The sequence below is a fragment of the Carassius auratus genome, chromosome 7 (assembly GCF_003368295.1).
Source record: "Carassius auratus strain Wakin chromosome 7, ASM336829v1, whole genome shotgun sequence".
Taxonomy (NCBI): Eukaryota; Metazoa; Chordata; class Actinopteri; order Cypriniformes; family Cyprinidae; genus Carassius; species Carassius auratus.
In genome coordinates, this window is record NC_039249.1 from 9,577,240 (window position 1) to 9,592,001 (window position 14,762).

At 36.3% G+C, this 14,762-nt stretch overlaps 1 long non-coding RNA gene across 1 annotated transcript in view; it reads left to right on the plus strand.

Moving 5' to 3' along the window:
• Positions 1 to 13,268, plus strand: part of LOC113105844 (uncharacterized) — a 56,407-nt gene extending 43,139 nt beyond the window's left edge. Inside the window, exon 3 of the long non-coding RNA XR_003292407.1 lies at positions 12,731 to 13,268. This is a non-coding gene — a long non-coding RNA (uncharacterized LOC113105844). The remainder of the gene's footprint in view (positions 1 to 12,730) is intronic.
• Positions 13,269 to 14,762: the final 1,494 nt, after the last annotated feature.

Consider the following 14,762-nt stretch of genomic DNA (forward strand, 5'->3'; position numbering starts at 1 on the left):
CTTATTCCTATAGGTAGATGGGGATCAGCTGAGAGTCAGCTGATGTGAGATTGACGTGACACTTTTTTTATCAGTTCCAACCAGGCGTTAAGATGTTATAAATGCTGTCAATAGGTTGACATTTTTTCTGTGTCTGTCTTAACACACAAAAGCTCATATGCATATGTAAGACAGCTACAAAATCGAATGAGATCATGCTGTGACAAACCCCTCCTGCTGATTTCTTGTAAACGTGGTCTTGGAATTGTCTGCAAGCCATACATGTGCCCTTTTTACCTCTGGCTGAGCGCTATAGAGTAGACACGTTTCCTTTGAAAAAAAAAGTTGGGTCTTGATCAAAGAAAACATTTCTTTTTTCTGTTGTGCCAAACGTAAATTTGATAGAAGTCACGGAAAGTGAAATATGTAAGGCTGAGGGCTAGAAATTTTCTTCCTGAGCCTAAAAATTGCCTGACTTTCTGAGCCCTGTGTACGCTGACACTTGTGGTTAGGATTGTGGCTTTTACACAGGGTAAATAGATGAAGTGAAGCCAAAATGGTTTCATCAGTAGGAAAATGAAAGTTATTAGAATAGGCACGTCTCCTTGGAGAATCAAATTGCAGCACTGTTGCATTCTGTCTTGGCTTATATTGAGGCTCTAAATTTGGTTGTTGCTCAGAGAATAAGGTTAAAAACAATAGATCACAAAATGCCATGATCCAAGTTGGTGGCAGTGTAACTCATGACACATGAGCCTTCGAAGTGCATTTCTGCTTTAGCAATCAAATATTACTCCAGCTGATGCACTATTTATTTATTTATTTATATAAAATATATATATTTTTTACTTTTAAATCTTTTATACTTTTATCTAAAGCAACTTCAAAGTAGATTCAAGCTCCACATTGTATCAGTCCATTTGTTCCCTGGAAATCAATCCATGACTGCCGAGTTGCTAGCGCCATGCTGTACGTACAGGAATTTTATATTTATCACTTTATTTCCCTATGAGATTTGAATGCTGAAGAGTCTGGAGTGCTTTACAAATCCAAATTTTGAAGGCGTCAGTTTTCCACTTGCTGCCTCTGGACACAGTATTTAAATGCCTAGGGTGTAGTAATGATCTCTTGGAGTGTTTGTGGGATTTTAACACAACACGTGGCATGGTTGTGGAATCTGTGGGGAATCAGAACATGCATGCATGTTCACATTCCACTGAGGTCATTGGTCAGCATTGCTGGCACCTTGTATACAGATTTTATATGTGTCTGCAGGTCCTTTGGAAAACAGTTTGGGCGGCCTTTAGAAGTTATACAGCGTCCTTATTTCCAGTGTTCCCAAGCTGTTAAGACACAGCAGATGTAGAAAGTCGGGCTGTATTGGTATTAGCCCACCACCTCTTCCAACCACAATCATTAGCCACTAACGTGCCACTAGTGTTTGAAACCAGGTTAGAAATGGGTGGGTATAGTCTCCACAGATGGGTGTTGATGGGTTTGCTGAGAAAATATTGTAAAACGGAAACTGCCTGTTCATTATGGGTGGGGTTCATGTGATACTTGTCATGGTAGTCTGGTTGGGAATCTGGCCCTTGGTCTGTTTTCCCTTCACATAAAGGTGCTAGTGTGTTAAAACTGGAGTCAGGGCTGACAATGTGGTGCTGATGTATGAAGTCGGACAACTTACAACTCGCTGTGATGCCCAGCTGGAAAGTGTAATTGATTTGACTGTCAGAATGAGACATTGGTGCTGTAGAACCTGACCCACAGAAATAGAATACACTAGTTATTTACTTCTCTATAGATTATATTCCTTTGGCAGCATATCCAGGTTATTTTGGCATCCTGGAAAAGAGCTGATTTTAGAGTAGCAGTCATTCAAATTTAGATGAAAATGACCAGTGATTGCTTTGTCAATCTGTTTACAGTACATACGCTTGGTGGAACAGGACAAACATAGAATTTGCCAAGGTATATGTCTATAAATTGGCGTTGTATTCAGGCATCACACGAAACCTACCAACTGCTGATTCAGCCTTTTAAAGCAGAGCCGAAGTGATAAATATGCAAAATCAAGTGATCGATATACATTAAAATTAGTGCTGGTAATTATTATTAATCGCACATCAAATTTGGCTAATTTAAAGTCATTGTGTAAAACATTAAACAGACATTACAAAAATAAAAATTATTACATATACCCTTTTGGACCATGAGGGTCAGTGATGACATTTTTGGGTGGGTGAACTATACCTTTAATTATTTATTTATTATTAATATGGAAATATTAAATTATTTCTTTAAATGAAACTCAGTGTGTAATGAAATGTTTTTTTTCCCCACGTACTGTACATTATTGTTTCTCGCGTTTGAATCATCAGACAAATTCTTTAAATATGAAAACGTGCTAACAGTCTATGAGTCAGCATTATTTGTCAGAACATTTGCATTGTAAGCTACTCTCCCAGGAAACATTCTTTGTCATCAATAAAAAGTGTGTCAATATTTGGTTTGAACTTCATTTCACTTGCACCTTCTTTCACCCCTTTCCTGTAAACTGACTTCATATCCATCCTGTAAGGTACTACTACACATAACTCATTATCAAAACCTCACCTCAGTCTGTTTCTGATTATCAATCCAAGATCATATCTTTTGAACTTTATAATGAATTACATATGTGTACAAAAAAAGCTGATTTCAGGACGAACAGCTGGGCTATCTGGGATCTTAATTAAACTAGAAAGATTGACATAAAGTTCAACAATCTAACATTTGCTGTGTATTTCTTGTTTGCCATTGTGTTTCCAAATGGACAAATAAGCAAGGAAAGAGGGTCACATAACAGCAGAGGAATGTGACGTTCATTATTGAGCACTGTGCTAAATATTAACACATACATAAAGAGGAAACAGATTTAGAGTGTTTTCTTCTTCTTCTTCTTCTTCTTTTTTTTTTAAAAAAAGGCCTTTGTGAGCTGGATTTACAGCTCAGAATGTAGGCTGAGGCTTCGCCTTTGGATGACCTAGCTGGCTTTTGTCATCGTCCATGATAGTTATGGATTCCCCAGACCTGAGATCTGGCCCAATGCATCAAAAGTCTGCTAGAGCAGCTCTCCTGAATTTACAGAGAGCTTATTGGGATAGACCTGGTGTTTCCATCCTAATCCAGGCATGGGCCAGGCTTTACACATCACAAATGAAGATGAAGGACAATCTAAGTCCCTGTGTGTGTTTGTGCTTGTGTGTGTTCAGATCCCACGCTACATGATGAACTGAACAACTGGGACATTCGGTGAAACACAAATGAAAGCTACAGGGCACAAACTATTGGATGAATCTCAAAATAAATGTTTATGACCTGACAACCATTTGCAGATCAGACATCAGTAAAAAATGGTTCCCCCACCAGAAGTCTTAAGAACTCAAGAAGAAGAACTTAACTATTTATAATTGTATGAATTATTTTATAAACTATATCATTATATCACAACATACTAGACACCCCATTCTATTTTTCACGTTCTATTCAGAGATGTCAGTATTTTTCCCAACATATGGATGCACTATTTGTAATATTATCTGTACAGTTGATACAGGGCTTAAAACAGTAAGAATGGCCCAGTGACCTCTGGGACAGTGTGAGAGATTTTCGGGCCAGAAAACGGAACGGACACTTGCACTTTCAGGCCAGTGCTGCCACTCACAACTGAAATGTTTTCATTCATTTATCTTTTACATTAATCTTTACTGCCTTTCTAAACATATTTTAGTTTTTCTATTGTATGCCATTGTTTTCCAGTTAAAGTGTTATGATCTTTAACCTGTGCACCTGTCTTGTTCAAGGACTTTTATGTTAAAAAAATTTCTGTTCCATTTCCTGTGTTTGCTTCCTGTGCTTATGCTGCCTTCACTTGCTATAAATGTAAATGTAAATACGAGTTTCGTAATCGGAAATTAGAACTTGAACGCCTCTCAAATTGTTTTTACAACTGGGAAATTCTGAAATAGTTTTGATATCAGAGTTTCTGAGTTAGGCGTGTCATAAACTTTGAACATGGTGAAGGGGACTATAGTATTGTTTTTTTTAGGCTATATATGAATTATCATTTGAAGCATATTGAATATTTTATAAGCAGTGAAATAAGGATGTATTTGAAAGAAATTCCAGAATTGTCAGCAAACTAAATATGTACCGTGGTGAGTGTTTATATGGTTGTCAGCCAATGGGATGCTACACTCTAAAAACTGCTGGGTTGAAAACAACCCAATTTGGGTTATTTTGACAACCCAGTGCTGGGTCAAAAAGGGACGAACCCAGCGCTGGGTTATTTTAACCCAACCAGTTGGGTTATCATATTTAACCCAGCCTGCTGGGTTGCCTTTTTTTATGGTTTAAAATGACTATATTGCAGGGTTTCAAAAACCAGAGCGGGTGTTTTTTATCACTGTATTTCAGAAGGAAAACTACTGTATTTAGAAAATGTTCGATATCATTTCGCATGTGCTTGATAAGGCAGCGTTTGTGAGCTCAGCACCGCTCTGCAGCCGTTACCGGAGAAACCTACCTCTCCCGCTCTTAGCACCTCCTGCTGGCAGAAAATAAACTCGCAGAGTGCAGCCATGTGGGGAAACAATGCATTTCTAAGTTAAAATTAACCCAAATTGAGCTAGGCATTAAACCTACAAATGTTGTTCATTTTAAATATCACTTTTACACACAAATAATAATTATCAAAAGGAAAATATTTATTAAAAACAAGAGATAAGTCAAAAAGTAACATGTTAGAAGAAATGCAGAAAAGGATGGCATTAACAGCTACAGAGTTCATAAACAAAGCATTGAACATTTGATGAATATAACTTAAGATCAAATTGGACTTTGTTCAATTGTATATACTATATAAAAATATACGAAAACACATACAATAAATTTACAATTAGTTAGGTTTTTTCCCAACTATTCTGGCATGACAGTACACCAATAAATCACAACATTAACTTTGATATTATAACATTTAACAGACGCATGTGTGTGTGTAAGAATGTGAGCAGGTGTATGAATGACAGAGTGTAAACTCTAATAAACAACACAGAAAAAGCATTTAACTTTTTTTTTTTAACAAATTATACAATTACAGTTTGTTTCATAGTCCATGAATACAGATCATGCATCACTACAGATCATGCATCACGGTCAATTTTCATGATCTCTTTAGCATAACTGATGTAGTCATGAAGAAGCCCCATCAGCACAGCATGTGACATCATCTACATCATCCAGGGCAGCGTCCTCCTTTAAAACCACTGCTGTTTAGGGGAAAGAAGATTCTCCTCTCTGACCAGCATTCATCCCAGTCACCGCCTGTTCTTCATCAGTGGCCTAAGAGAAACACATTTGAAAAAATTAAACATTTAATTAAACTATCGATTTTCAGGTAGAGGTGTATTCACATCCGTAAGGATAGGTAAATAATTGTTTTAAAGTTTCAACACTTTGTGTGGTTGTTTAATGTCTCAGTCCACCACAGCTCTCATGAAGTCTATAATGGCAGCACTAGTGTGAGGACAGGTGATATTGTTTGAATAAATATTGCTTTCAGAAAGCTTCTTTACTGAAACATTAAAACAGACATGACATTCACATACCTCACAATATTCACGTACATGGAGGGCTGCTCTTCAAACCGTTAGTTAAACAAATAATTAAAATGTTCATAATTTACTCTCCCCATGTTTTTCCAGACTCATACAAACTCTGCTCATTTTTTGGAAAGCATATGAATATATTTAATATTCTCTTTTTGTGTCCTCCATTGCTGGTCTGGGAGACCAGTATTTTATTTTGAACATACATGTTTGCTATCATATAATTTAAGATGTATTCATATACAAATATCAGAATTTACTTCTACAATAACTCTATATTTATGAAGCTTGAAAATACTGATTATCTAAACTATAAATGGATTAACAAATATTATGAGAAAACTAAAAATATATTAATTTATGTTGTAAAGGTATAGGTTTGGAATGACTTGAGGGCAAGTAAATGATTTTTTGTGTGAACTTTACCTCTAAGAGCGAAGACCAAGAATAATGAATCTCCAAATCAGACAAGACAACTCCAAACTTGGTTTGATTTCTGCAATAAAAAACACAGACATCAATGGTCTTAATGAAATGAGCACGTAATCACACTGTTCTTGCATTAAATTGTGAAGTAAACCGGCAGGAGACAACAGAAAAATTTATTTTCTAAAAATAACTTGCATAAAATCTCAAAGGAATGATGCTCTCCCATGTCTCTTGCTTTTAACATCTACAAAAACAAAAAAACAAACATTATTTTACTCTTAGTAAAACACAACAACAACTGATAACATGAAATTATGAAGTTTACTTGCCTTAAACGATCTTTCCCTCTCCTCAGAAGAAGCTGAGAAAACCACCTCCTCACACAAGCAGACTTGTGTGTCCTTAACTCCAGTTAGTTTGAGTTCTGCAAAGAGGGACATCAATGGTTTCAATAAAATATTAACATATACATACATATATATACACACATACAGACATATATATATATATATATATATATATATATATATATATATATATATATATATATATATATATATATATATATATATATAAAATCACACTGTTTTTGCATCAAAATGTGAAGTTAACAGGCAGGACACAACATAAACATTAATTTTCTAAAAAAAAAAGTAATAATAACTTAACTTACATCAGTCTCAAAAGAATGAAGTTATCTTGTCTCTGGATTGCAACATCTAAAAAAACAACAACATTATTTTAGTCTTAGTAAAAATAAAGATAACTTGATGTTATTCTGAAGTTTACTCTCCTTAAACCGTCTGTCCCTCTCTTCAGAAGAACACCTCCTCCTCATCCTCACACAGGTCTGTGACTCCTCACACAAACAGCTTCTGTGTCTTTAACTCTCAGCGCGAGGACAATGAAGACCGGAGCTGGACAAGTCTGAAATATTACATGTAAAACATACTTTTAACAGTTACCACTTCAACAGCCTCAAAATAATTATGCTAGTCTTTACTACACAATGCCGTTTCCTTTAGGAGACAAACATACATTGTTTAACCGCGAAAAAAAAGACAAATTCACATGAGCGTAACCGTGACCATAACCGTCTGTTAACGCCTCAAAAAGTACAGATAATGTAAAATCTTATGTAAATATGACAAAATACATTCACAGACGTTATATTAAAAGGACATCCTCCGTTCAGTACCGTTACATGAGGCAGTTAAGACCTCCGTGTCTGAGGCGAAAACCGTGTCCGTTTTTTTATATATATATATAACGTTAAGCTCCTTTGTTTCCGCCTTTCATAAAACCTTCCGCCTTTCATACAACCGGGTAAACAATAAAAGATAACTTTACATTTTGAATATTTACTTACCATAGTCTTTCACTCGCTTCTCGCTTCTATCACGCTGAGAAAATGGCGGCTGCTCGCACTGGAGACGTACGATCTTGACGTGACGTGCGTGCTCTCCTTCACGTCCGCGTCCTCAACCCAGACCCGCTGGGTTAAAAAAAAATTTTTTTTTTAACTTATTTTCAACCCAAACTTGGGTTAAAACATCCCAAAGTCCTATCCAACGGCCGCAACCCAGCAGTTGGGTTGAAAAAACAACCCAGCGTTTTTTAGAGTGTACATTTAATTATTTCAGCATTAGTTCCAATTCCTTGTGTTTTCCTCATTGTTTGTCTACATGGTTTCCCCCTTGTTGGATGTCATGGTGATTGATTAGTTCCAACCCCTTGTTACCTTGTTACCCTGTGTGTATATAACCTGTGTTTCAGTTATTGTCAGTCAGTCATTGTCTCCTGTAGAGTCTCATGTTCTTGCTCTCTGGTTTCCTCTTTTCCTGCATTTTCTTTATGCCATCAATAAGTATTTGTCTACATTTGGATCCTCCTAATCTCGCACTTGTAGTCAATGTTACATAAAGGGGTCATGACATTTTCTTTTATTATTATTATCAGTATTTTATTATGTTCTTTGAGGTTCACTTATAACTTTTTTTTTATATACTTTACATGTATATGTTTATAAATCTATGCAGTCACATTATAGCTGTATAGTTCCAGGCGTGTTGCAAATGTTCTCGTAAAGAAAAATATTTGAATGATCAAAAATGTAAATTATATAAACATAAATAACATGATATAAAAGTGCATTACTAAAACTACTATTTTAAGTGCACTTTTGAGTTAACGAATTTCCAAGTTTTCCTGTTATATATAATATAATCATTTTAGAGATTGACTGATATAGATTTTTTTTCTTGCTAGAACCGATACCGATCATCTGCATGTTTATATGACCCATTTCTCTTTTTGACTTAACTTTTTTTTATTACACTGTCAATACTGCAATTTCACTCACTCCTTGAAAACAGAGCAGCATCTTGTTTCTACATCAGTAAATAAAGTGGTCTACAACTGTAAAAAATAAAATAAATAGTGCCCTTTGCTACCTTGGTGTTTCCTCTACTCCCAGTTGAGTTCCCCTAATTTGATTGGATTAGTGGTCTTCAGATTTTTGATGTTCAGTAACACCAGTTGGTTTCATTGTTTGTGTCACACTGTTTGTCCAGATTTAGCAAAGCGAAGCGGTGAGCGGACATCATGTTTTTGTATCCATAGACTATGATCATTTAATTGGTTTGGTTTGGAATGATTCGATTTCTTTGTTAGAGTAATTTCATTCCATGTTGTGGCTTCAGGGGTTTATTAGTCAGTGCTCAGTCACTGTGTTGGTTATGTGTCACAGGAGTTGGTCATACACATTCATACTGTCAACAGATCTTGAGATTTACTAGTAGTACCATAACGGATTGTCATAAAAGTTGTTTGTTAATCACAGCTGCATCAGAGCTGTGGGAATGAACATGAACCCTGAGTGACATCCAGTGAAATTCATGAGGATTTGATTCCGAATCATTCAAATGCTTCTGCTTACTGGCATAGGAGAAAGAGAGAGTGTAGAGAGTGCTAACCTTCATGTGAACTCTGAGAAGGATGAGTAGAATCGCAGATATGTCCTTGGCTCTGCTTCTCACATCTCCATGTGTGTTGCATTTGTAGGTTTATGTTTGTTGAAAGAACCTCTCCTTTGTTCGTGCTGTTGAACAGCTCTGCATCTTGAAATGTTGATGGTTTCTCTCACAACTCTTCTAAGCTGCGTGTGACAGGAAAATGTATTCAAGTATTAGCGACTTCATTAAAAATATCTCCTCTTTATATTTTTATAATACTCTATTGACCCTACACCTGATTGCTCTCTGCGTTTGAGTACCTCTGCCATGATAACCTGTGTTGAGTTACTAGAAAAGTGGATCATAGCCACATTAACGATCTCCACTTCTGTCATTCTGTCACTAAAAATGACATTTGGTGTAACATCTGAAAACATCCTAGCCAGCATCAGATTGAGATTTGGTCAATCTGACCTCCACTGCAGGGGAAACCCCACAGGACCATTCTGTCACTGCTGGGAAGGGGATTTCTAATGAGTACCAGTTCAGTGATGTGCTATGGATAGAGTTAAAAACATGAGAAAAGAAACTGCGTCAGAGAAAGGACAGTCGGGTAGTTTCCCGTTTTTACGCAGCTCATCTGCACTGCACATTGTCAATGCACTTAGAAAATTTTTATTTTGGAGCTTGCCTTCTATAGAAATGGGTTTGGATGAAGGCCATGTGCTACTGATAAACATAGAACTCTTTCTGAAGAAATATATCTTTATTGCTGAACATAGATGCGTATAATCTGGGATTATATTTCCCTTTTAATCAGAAACTGATTTGTGTTGGATAATTATCAGTCAGATATATGTTGTAGATTATGGAGATGGATCGATTAGTTCATGGTGAGTGGCAAAGTAAAAAAAAAATCCAAAATAAAAGTATCATTGTTTTTTATTTTAAAGGGATAGTTCACCCAAAAAAAGAAAATTCTGTCATTAATTATTCGCCCACTGTCGTTCCAAACCTTTAATACTTTTGTTCATCTTCGAAACACAAATTAAGATATTTTTGATGCATTGCGAGAGGTCTCTGACCCTCCCATAGATAGCAAGGATCCTTACATGATCAAGGCTCAGAAACCTAGCAAGAAGATTGCAAAAAAAAAAAAAATTTGTTTAACTGTAATTTTACAAAGCTACAAAAATACTTTTTTTTTTTTTTGCAGAGAAAACCAAAATAACTACTTTATTTAACAGCTCGTCTCCTCCAGTTCACCCTATAGCACCATTTTGGAGAGCATCACATACGTAAACAACATATGTTGTTCTGTGTCAGCAGCACCATACACAGATACGCGTTTTACGCCCTATGTGCTTTGATCTGAATGTAAACAACGTATCCGTGTACATACGTTGCATATGTTTACATATGTGATACTCTCTGAAATGGTGCTATTGTTGAATATAGACTAATTGTTGAATAAATTATTTTAGTTTTCTTTGCACATAAAAAGTATTCTTGTAAGTATTTTTGTTATTAAGCGTGATTATCTCAAAATGTGACAATTAAAATTTCACAATTAAAAAACATCCTCATAATTTCAGCAATTTTTTTTATTGTATATTTTAAGAATTGTTGTATTATTCACTACAAATCTCTCACAACTTTACTATTCAGTACAGGTGAACAGAAAAAAATGATTTCAGTCACCCATTCGCTCAGTGACAAATCATGAATGAACGGGCATAATTCTGCCCGTGCTTGCTGGAGAATTAGCCAATCATGAGTTAGCTGGGGTAATTGTACATCCGCTGAACCTCAGCAGCTTCGGAAGGCAACATGCAGAGATAACTGAGACTTTGTCAGATTCTATTATCGATAAACCCACATCACCCAAGCACCACTGCGCAAGAGATCTGCTCTCCTTCTCAGGCCAGTTAAAAAATTTTAGTTTGTTGTTTCAAACATGACCATGACTACAAGGTCAAAACAGTGACCGCGATTCTGCGAGGTCATTGTGGGCTGTTCTTGTTGTGTATTTGGAGGGTGAAGAGGAGAAAAGTATCACTTAATGAACTTGAACTCCAGCAACCCTTGACCTTCGCAGAGGAGGCTGGACAAACAGCTGGGGTCAGGGATGTGCCGGTCGCAACCCTGCTGTTTTCTCTATCAGCAGGGAAGAGTGGAACAGGGGTCATCATGTCAGAGGTCACAGTTCATCGGAGAGGGAAGAGTAACACATGTAAGCCGACATTAACACTCGGGGATATTAACTCACACATGCAGAAACTGACACTCACATAGGAGAGAGAGTTGGAAAGCCAAAGAAGGAACCAGAAGGAACGAGTCTATAGACCTGCATCTGGATACCAGATGGCAGTTGAGTCATGCCTGGGTTACCAGAGGTTGGGAGCTGTCTGTAATGGAGGATAAGGGGGGCGAAAACACACACACATGATTTTTCTCTTTCATATATTAGCTCTCATTCTCCTGCTTTCCTTTTTCCCTCTTCCTCTCTTTCGCTCGCTCTCTCTCACACACGATCTCTGAATACATAAGAATGGTGTTCTCTCAGGAGAGCAAGCCCCTGTGGAGAGGCAGATTGCTCCCAGGCGCAGCTGACCTGGGGCTAAACCCAACACCTGACTTACTGTGCTGCTGACGAAGAGTTCAGCCCGAGGGTGACGCATACCACACTCCTCCATACAAAAAAATAAAGAGCGAGAGACGCTTTAACATGCAAAACCTTCACTCAAAAAACTATATGCTATTCACTTAAAAATGGCTCCACTTGACTGTATAAGTGGATTCGGCCATTTGAAAAGTGAATTCAAAATTATATTTTTATGGTTGTTTTCGGGTAATGAAGGAAACCATTTATACTTTTCCAATGTCATATTTTTGGCCATTTGCTTTTATTATGACAGGACTGTTCCAGCTGAGACTCCACTACACTGTATAAGCAGATCTTTTCAGCCATGCTTTCTATATTGAAATGTTCACAGTAAATTCTAATTAACTTTTATTTAAGTAATGAAGGGAAAGTGGGGAAAAAAGTGCTTTGTGTTTTGTGGGGGTGTGAGTATTGCTTTTGTTATGACATGACCGTTCAAGCTGAAAAAGAAAGCAGTAGAAGTGGAGCAGGAATGGGATCAGCGAAGCTATTTTTAGAATTCTATATGCAGTCTTTATGTAGACTATAGCTCTGATGCACATACTTATTTTGTAGTATGTTATTTAGCCCTTTTCTCCATAGTGTGATGCAACATACTCATTACATACTCATTACAGGTTCAGTCTTCCTGAAATAACCTGGCGTCAGTTCTTTTGTCAAATCACAATAGCAATGCACTTTAAAACATGATTTTTCAAAATTAATGAAAACAAAGTTTATTGGTGTCTTTTCTAAAAAAATTAAAATAAAAAAAAACTAACAAAAAAACTTTTATTCCACGCGTTACTTATTTGTAAGTACTTGTAATTAATATTTTGAGTATTTTATTTATTATTTTGTAATTTTTGTTTCACAGTAAAATGTGCCACTTTTTGTTTGTGTGGCTCAGTATTTACAAATGAATATAACCTCAATATAACCAGTCATTTCTTGACAGTTCTATACAGTTCTGTATTTGCTCTGGCTTGTACTGTGGTGTTCTCCACACTCCGCTTAGCGTAACTTATTTACCTGTATTTTGTCATAACACTGATGTTATCTTTTACTGTCAATAGGTACATACTGAACCCAGTGAAGAAGGTCAGAACCTGACAGAAAAGAAGATCAGATCAGAAGTCGGTGGACAAAAAGGTTGTGACCTCTTTTGATGTTCAGCAGCATGCAGGAATATTTTGTCTGGTTTCTTTTGGCATGCCCTGCATTGTTCAATACAAAGGTCAGATAACCGACATCATCTCAGTGTGTGATCTGACATGAAACTGTGTTATGAGGGAATAGTCCTAGGAGATAAAGAAATAAAGCATGAGAGCTTGCACACAACTCATGCCTCGGCTTTCACAAGAAACTAAATGTCTTCCAGTTCCAGGGAGTTCATGGTAGCTCTCTGTTTTAAAAAAGAAAAAAGGACAGGATTAGAAGTTTTGAGCAGTAATGTATCTCTAACTAACTTCAAACTAACCATCAACCACTACCCTGCTGTTATGAGAAAAGTACATAAATTAAGCATTGGCTTTGATAAAATAAGAGACAGAAAAATCTTTGTGCCCATTTGGTTCAAAGCATGGAAAGAAAGAGAGACCGCAGATAAAATGATTCAACATCACCAATAACTTATTGATGGTAAAACAGCTTCAAAGTAACAACATTACTTTGGTTTTTTAGTCATATTTTATATTTATTGAAAAAATGTGGAATGCTAACCATGTACATCTTGGCTTATGTCAAGCAGTCAGCCTCTAAAAGTTGTTTGGTAACTTCTGGTGATGATGACAATCTAATCACCCACTTATTTTTAATTTATTTCAGTTCAGAGAACAGTGTTACTATTCTGAATTCTGGACTATTAGATTTCATAGCTGGATCACAGGTTTCTTTTCTTTTTCTTTTTTTTTCTGAGAGGTGACTTGGATCTGTTCTGAATGTTCTGCCCATACAATTAAAGTGCAGAAAGGGTCAAATGAACAGTGCTTTTCAGATTTAGCAGCTGCAATGTCCCTGAAGAATAAGAGGAAAACAAAATATCTGTGTCCTTCAAAGAAGTAGTAATTAAATGGTGGAGAATTTTGTAGCGTTACTATGCACTGAACCAGCTCCTGCTGAACTGGCATGTTTGCATTTGTCAGTTCCTCAGGTCCAGGTATCAGTCATGAGCGGTACTATGCCAAAATCAATACCTGGTCCTTCTCCTCATCCACTGATTCATATTCCATATGGCTCAACTGTCTGAGACATAAGAAATGAATGTTCATTAGAAAAAGAAAATTTGTGCTGTTTCTTTTTTTTTTTTTTTTTTTTTTTTTTTTTTTTTTTTTTTGAACATTAGTGCATACACACTGTATATTCAGCTTTAATCTAGAATAAAGTGAGAGGTCTTTATAACAGCATTACAGCCAGAGAATAAAAGAAAATGAATAAAATTTCACTTCACTCAGGGTTTGTTGCAGGAGAGACACTCATTAAAACAGAACGAAAGCTTCTAGTAAATGTGCAGTAAGATTCACATGGGGCAAATATCTGAATAAAAATGTGCTATTCTTTCCCAAAGTTGTCTTTTATAGCATCAGTGTATAAACGTTGCGTGTCTGGAGCTTGTGTTTCTCAGTAACTAATGCTGTTTAATATAGCCTCTAAATGTGCGCAATATGTTCCTTGGTCTTTTACTACGCTGTTCAGTTTTATTTACTTGTTTTTAATTTTTATTCATCTCACCCAGGTGCTTGTAAATTTGCTTGTTGACAGAAAACTCCGAGCATAAACTGGTGAGCGGCCTTTTGAACTTCGGAGGCCTTTGAAAGCTCCAGATTGGCTGATAAAGTAGGGGTTTATTTCAGATTGCTCCGAATCACACCATTTTTTACACACCGATTCATGACAACAATTTCTGGAAAATTTCTGTTTAGTAAGCGATCTCTTCTCCGAAAAAAAGAAAAAAATCTTTACCTTTAAAAAAGGCCTTAACACCTGCAACAACTTGCATGATTAGATAAGTTGAAAGGAAAGACTCAAATCTGTGCCTTGCAAAAGTTCTTGCAGAAATATCCATTTTTTATTATCATTGCTCACTCTGTTTCTCATCTGTTTTTCTTG